A 6,160-nucleotide genomic window follows, 5' to 3' on the forward strand; every position below is an offset into this window, starting at 1 on the left:
TTGTCTTTAAGTCTATTGCGTTGGTCGTAAGTTGCCCAGTCCTTTCCTGGGTCTGTTTTTAGTTTAAACAAGCAAGAGAGCCCTAGCCAAAATCTCAACAGATGGGCATGTTACTGGACGCATGGGTCACACTTTGTGATTCCCATGCCTCTAGGACCTTCGGAAAAGCATGTACCCATTTGTCACATGTTTGTCATTCGTACTGATATATCATGAAAACAGGTATGTGTCTGTGCGTGTTGGTGTCCTGGTTTCTGTGGATTCCGGGACCCTTTGGAGCTACTTAGAGTGGCTGAGCTTCCGTCAATGCTGGATCGTGAGAATCTGCCAGTGTAGTCCGTGAGCTTAGATGTTTTAAAGTGTTTGTTTGCCACTGGTGAAAAGTTTCTAATGGCTGTTTCTGTGGTTTCCAGCAGGATCATTGACATGAGGGGACAAAGCAAGCAACACAGTATTTGGTAACAAAGGGAGCGGAAACAGATCACTATCACTGGGAGAAGACACTGCACGGACACACGGACACACACACACACACACACACACACACAGCTGGAGCATGCACAGGATTCAAGGATGAATATTCATACCAGAGAGTCCTGCATTTGGGTCCTACTCTGTGAGAGTTTATATTTTCAGAGAAATACTTTGAAAATGTGCAACCAGGTCAAGGTGTTCACCTGGGATCCGAAAGAGGAAGTGGTTAAACCACTTATTACAAAGTGTAGTAAAGTGGCAGCCATCACCGATGGGGAGATGGTAGTAAAAACAACATGTGATGAGTTTCTCCAAAGTGGGGGTCTCCTATATAATTAAGGGGCATGAACTAAGAGATAAAGCTCCCCCTAAAGACATAGACATCACTGCACGGACCCAGTTTTTCAAGGCACCTGCCCGTCTTTTTGCAGAAGAAGACGTTCTTGTAAAAGCTGAGGATCTTTTACATCCCCTGGCTCCTGTGACTAACCTTAAGAGGAGCTCAACAAATGTGGGGCTTATAACAATAGAACGGGAGGTTAGTATTTGTGCAGCCATCAGAATTGATATTGCTTTAGGTTTTAGAAGCCATTAGTGTTTTTATGCATTTAGAAGTAATATCAATCATTTGTTTTCAAACAGATGCTAAATTGTGTCCAAAGAAAGGTTTGACCTGACTGTTTTGTTCCCCTGTTACGCTCTGGCTGCTACATGTTTTTCTTCTACTCCCTCCTCAGTGTTCGGCAGTGAAGAAGGAAACGAGTTCCTATTATCACACACACAAAAAAAAAAAAAAAAAAGTCAGTGGGAGTATGGAAGTATTTTTGGTTTGTGTGTCGTTGAGAATGTTTAAAAAAAAAAAAGAATTCTAGATTAGAAATGGGAGGGGGGGTTGAACAGCAGTTTAAAGAGTTTTCAAATGTGACGTATTTATATGAAAATTGTAATAAAGAGTTGGAAATGCATACAGTGTTGTGTTTATGAAATGAAACTGAAAAGCATGGTTAATACAACAGTCTTTAAAGAACCGTTAGATGCAGGCTGTGTAGCTATACCAGGGGTCGGCAACCTGCATGCGGCTCTTTAGTGTTTATACTGCGGCTCCGTGGTTTGGGAAAACTGTAAAAGTATTTAGCTGAAGTGTATTTTATTTGTGCTATTTCTTTTTTAACTTTTAGTTCTAAATGAGAAGATTATCATGATCTTGAAATATAAAAATAAAATGATATTTTATTTTTCATCGCTCAAAATAATTAAATGATTTTTAAATTATTTTTCAGTCACACTCGCAGAAGCCGGTATATCTGCCGAAACGACGTGCATTTATCGAGACTTTCAGTATGGAGAAATGTAAAAAAAAGAAAATTATCTGAAGAAGATTTAATGATGCCTGGGTAGATTTATTTGCATTTACTTCTGACGAGAGCGGCCTACCATGCCTAATTTGTGGATTGTCGAAACAAAAACCGCTCACACCTCACAGACGACAGCTTGCAGTCCTACGTAAAGACGAAAGTGACTTCGTACAGCCCCTGTCCGCCGACGCTGTGCGCAGAGGTTTAGGAGCAGGAGTCCCATTGTAAACTACGGCAGACCCAATGATGTTTGCATGAACATCCTTTTCAGCTTCTCTTTATTGACCACTTTTCACACATGCAGCTGGCTTTAGCTTTCCAGCACACAGCCCGACACATAACACAACAGCAGACTTTAAGGCGGCGAGGAGTGATTGCGGATGACGCTCAGGTGCGACCACCTCTCCTGCAGCAGCACTGCAGGCCACGCCCCGCCATACACATTAACCAGGTAAAATAAATATTTATGCAGATATTTTGCGAATATTATTCATTTTTTAGGAGCATAGTGCTTTTCTCCAATTATTTTTAAAATTCAGGTCAAGGCTCTACACACTCCGAAAGCCCAAAGGCGATATAAGGATCAGTTTTTGTTTGCTACATGGATAATTTAAGTTCAGCTTCTCAATTCATTTAAAAGAGACCTTCAACTGGATGTTTTTATTTTTTGTTATAATTTTTTAAAGCGTTAAAAATGTGTTCATTAGATAAATAAAATTTAATTTACTTTGTAGCCTTTCATGGATTTCATAAGCAACACACTATAGTTTTTTTTTATACAAAGCATAAAAGGTAAAAACAACCAGTGTGCATTGTTAGTCTTCATTTTAGATGTCAAAAAGTATTTGCGGCTCCCAGTGTTTTCTTTTCCGTGCAAACCGGGTACAAATGGCTCTTTGGGTCTTAAAGGTTGCTGACCCTTGAGCTAGACAAATGTTACACAAGGACTACTTGGATGGGGAACAAGGGCAACAGTTGCCCATCTGGTCAACATGAAACATTTGTGAGTGGGTGAGGGTTATGTTTTTGTGGCAGGATGAGAAGATGAAAAATGTTTGCAAAACAAGAATATCAGAAATAGAAATCAAGATCAAAAGGTTAATGTTTTATATTATTAAAGAGGCAGGTCTATCAAAATTATGCATGGAAAACATGCATTCAGTGATGTGTAGAAGTAGAAAAATTCCTACTGAATGTTATCTGTAATGTGAAAATATTTAAAAACAAATGCAATAATTATGCTTTGGATATAATTGAATTGTGTTTTCAGTCCAGAAAGCTTTGACCTGACTTGCATTCCCCTAAAGAGGTCCAGGGGATGAGGGAAAACAACAAAAAGGTATCCAGGATGGAAGAGGAGACAGGGAAGCAAAATGGTTAAATTTGAGTGTCCTAAAATAAGCAAAAACAGACAGACAAGCCACTATCACCTTTTTAAAGAAAGAAGGGGAAGGGAAAAACCCTAAACAGACTCCTCTCCACAGAGCAGGAGCACTCAACCACCACACACACAGGTCAAGCCTCTCTAGCACGAGAGCTCGCCTTTCTCTGGCCTTAAGTACTCTTTATTGCTGATGGGAGTCAGCTGAATAAAACAAGGTGGCACCTAAGGCAGGAGAGATGGCAGGACACACCTACACGAGGGCAATTTCAGGAGGGGGCTCTGCGAGGGCTGTAACACCATCTCCCATAAATACAAACCAGTAGTTTGTCACAGAAGGTCCTTCACATTGCAGTAATCAAACCAATTAATTATACCTGCAATCGTTTCACCACCAAATTGTAAATATGAAGTGGCAACCCCTAATCCTACCCCTACTCAAGTAAATTTAAGTAAATGTAAGTGTTTTACAAAAAAAAAAAAAAAAAAGGTACTTTTATTGCACCATGTTCACTCATGAGCTGCTGTAACATAAATTAAATGGCTGAATTGCCACCTCAGCATGCAGTCAAGAGTGTTGCTAATGACCTGCTAATTGTATTCAGGTGCAACTAGATTGTGTTTTCTGCAACATAAGAATAAAACAGTAAAAAAATGAAAATTCAAAAAATAATTTTTGTTAATGAAGGACTGAAATTGTCAAGGTGTGTGCTGTGGCAGACAGAAGGAAGAACCCAAATGCAGGATTCGGTACACGGAAAAGTAATCTTAAAACTTCGGACATGGCTTCTACATTCTACACCAGCGGTCCCCAACCTTTTTTGCGCCACGGACCGGTTTATGCCCGCCAATATTTTCACGGACCGGCCTTTAAGGTGTTGCGGATAAATACAACAAAATAAAAGTAGTACCGGTACCGAAAAAAATAACATTTATTCATAACAAAAGACCCAGGAAGACCGAGTTAACGATACAAAGAGTAACAAAATAACGCTGAAAACCAATAAAAACCATACGTTTCAGACCTGAGCCTCTACTCTCGCGGCGCGGTACCAAACGACTCACAGACCGGTACCGGTCAGAGACCCGGGGGTTGGGGACCGCTGTTCTACACAGATGCTCTCATAACCCAAATCCAGTCGGTTTTGTAAATTATTTAAAAAAATAAAATTATGAATGCTGTATGTATTTTGTTCATTCCTAAGTTGTGAGTCTACACCAACTAAAATACTTTATTTAGTTATTAACATTCGAAATGATGAAGGCACTTAAAAAGTAACACAAAATTAGCTGCCTTTCCAGAAACTTAAGGTTTTGTGAGGGCACAAACACGTTTAGTCTTTCCCTCCTAGGCTTTAAGACTTGTGATTGGGCAACATTTTGTTTTTAGTGTTTACATGTGGAGATATTTTTTTCAAAACTGCATGCGTGGACAGGTTTTAAACCCCCCCCCCCCAGAAAAGCTCAGTTTTCAAAAATACCCATGCACGTGTGGACGTAGCCTAAAATAAACAGGCAGGATTAACGGAAGTATTGGGAACAGGTGGAAACACAGCTGGGACTAATCAAACCTAAAGACAAGGGGCAGCAAAAGTAGATAGGCATCTGACATAGGCTCTGACTTAGTAAATGTAATTAGTATATCAGAAAGTATGGGTTCTACCTCTTTGCTTTCTGATGTTTTTTGTTTATTTGCAGCTGCCCAGAGAAACTTTACATTTCCATCGACATCAGTTGAGAGCCACGCGCATCGAGATAAAACAATTTTGATTAAATAATGAATTGTAGAATAAATACTCCATTTGTAAATTCATTTTTGAATTCCACATTAAAAAAGTGATTTTTAAAAAATGCTTTTTAAAAACCTCATTTCAAAAGCCATTTTCAAATTTAAAAAACTGATTTTCAAAATGTTTTTCTAAATATCTCATCTCATTACAAAAACCATTTTTTAATTCCAATTTAAAAAAAAAAACTATTTTTGAAAATGCTTTTTAAAAACCTCTTTTCAAAAAAGTTTTCAAATTTCAATTTAAAAGACTGATTTTCAAAAGCCCCATGTCCAAACCCATTTTTGAATTCCAAATTAAACCTATCCGGTTGTTCAGTGATGACGCGACGAATCCTGCTTCCGGGTCTAAAGTAGTCTGCGTTTAATATGGCTTTTGTGTTGTTAACATGTTTAATGTTATGTATTTTCTTCTATTTGATCTCAAAAATCTCCTAAAACAGTCAGTGATCACTGTTGACCTCCCTCGGCTTTTATTACCGCTAATCATTTATTTAAGCTCAGTTTTTAAAACCTTAGGATGTAACTACAGCCCAGCCCATGCAGCAGTATATGAATGACGAACCTCGTATTGTGGATGGATTATCTCAGTTGTTCTCCTGGCTGAAGTTTGGTCCTTTTACAGCATCCTGCCATGCGATTACATTTGTTCCTGACCACCGAGAACACTCACGTTAACTTTTATCGAGTGGAAAAAAAGTTAGCTTGTTTATATTATGCTAAAATAGCTGTGTCGCTAGCGGTCATGTAGCACATCATTATATACCAGCTAGCCCAACTTCAGTAACCCTACAAACGTCACTGCTGTTTAGTTTTCTGTCTTCATTTATGCTGGAAGTGATAGCAGAGCTGTACGCTTTAATTTGTTTCCAAAACCCCGCAGTCAGGACATGCTATATTGTATTTAGATAGAAGCTAGCAAGCTAACTCCCTGCTAACTTCTAACTCCGTTAAATGTCATAAATTCCGTTTTCATGGATGCCTGGATGTTAAACTCAATTGTTTTACCTGGTAGAGCAGAACGCTGATCATTTTATTAAAGATGAAAGACTTTAGACAGTTTTTCAACTCTCAGTAATGCCATAGTGATCCCATATGGTAAAAAAATATATTTTAAAATACATTTTGAAATATATTTCAAAATATACAAAAAATGGCCAA

Source organism: Diplotaxodon limnothrissa, linkage group LG4 (genome assembly GCF_057381915.1).
Source record: "Diplotaxodon limnothrissa isolate DT_005_m linkage group LG4, D_limnothrissa_male_GT1.1, whole genome shotgun sequence".
Lineage (NCBI taxonomy): Eukaryota > Metazoa > Chordata > Actinopteri > Cichliformes > Cichlidae > Diplotaxodon > Diplotaxodon limnothrissa.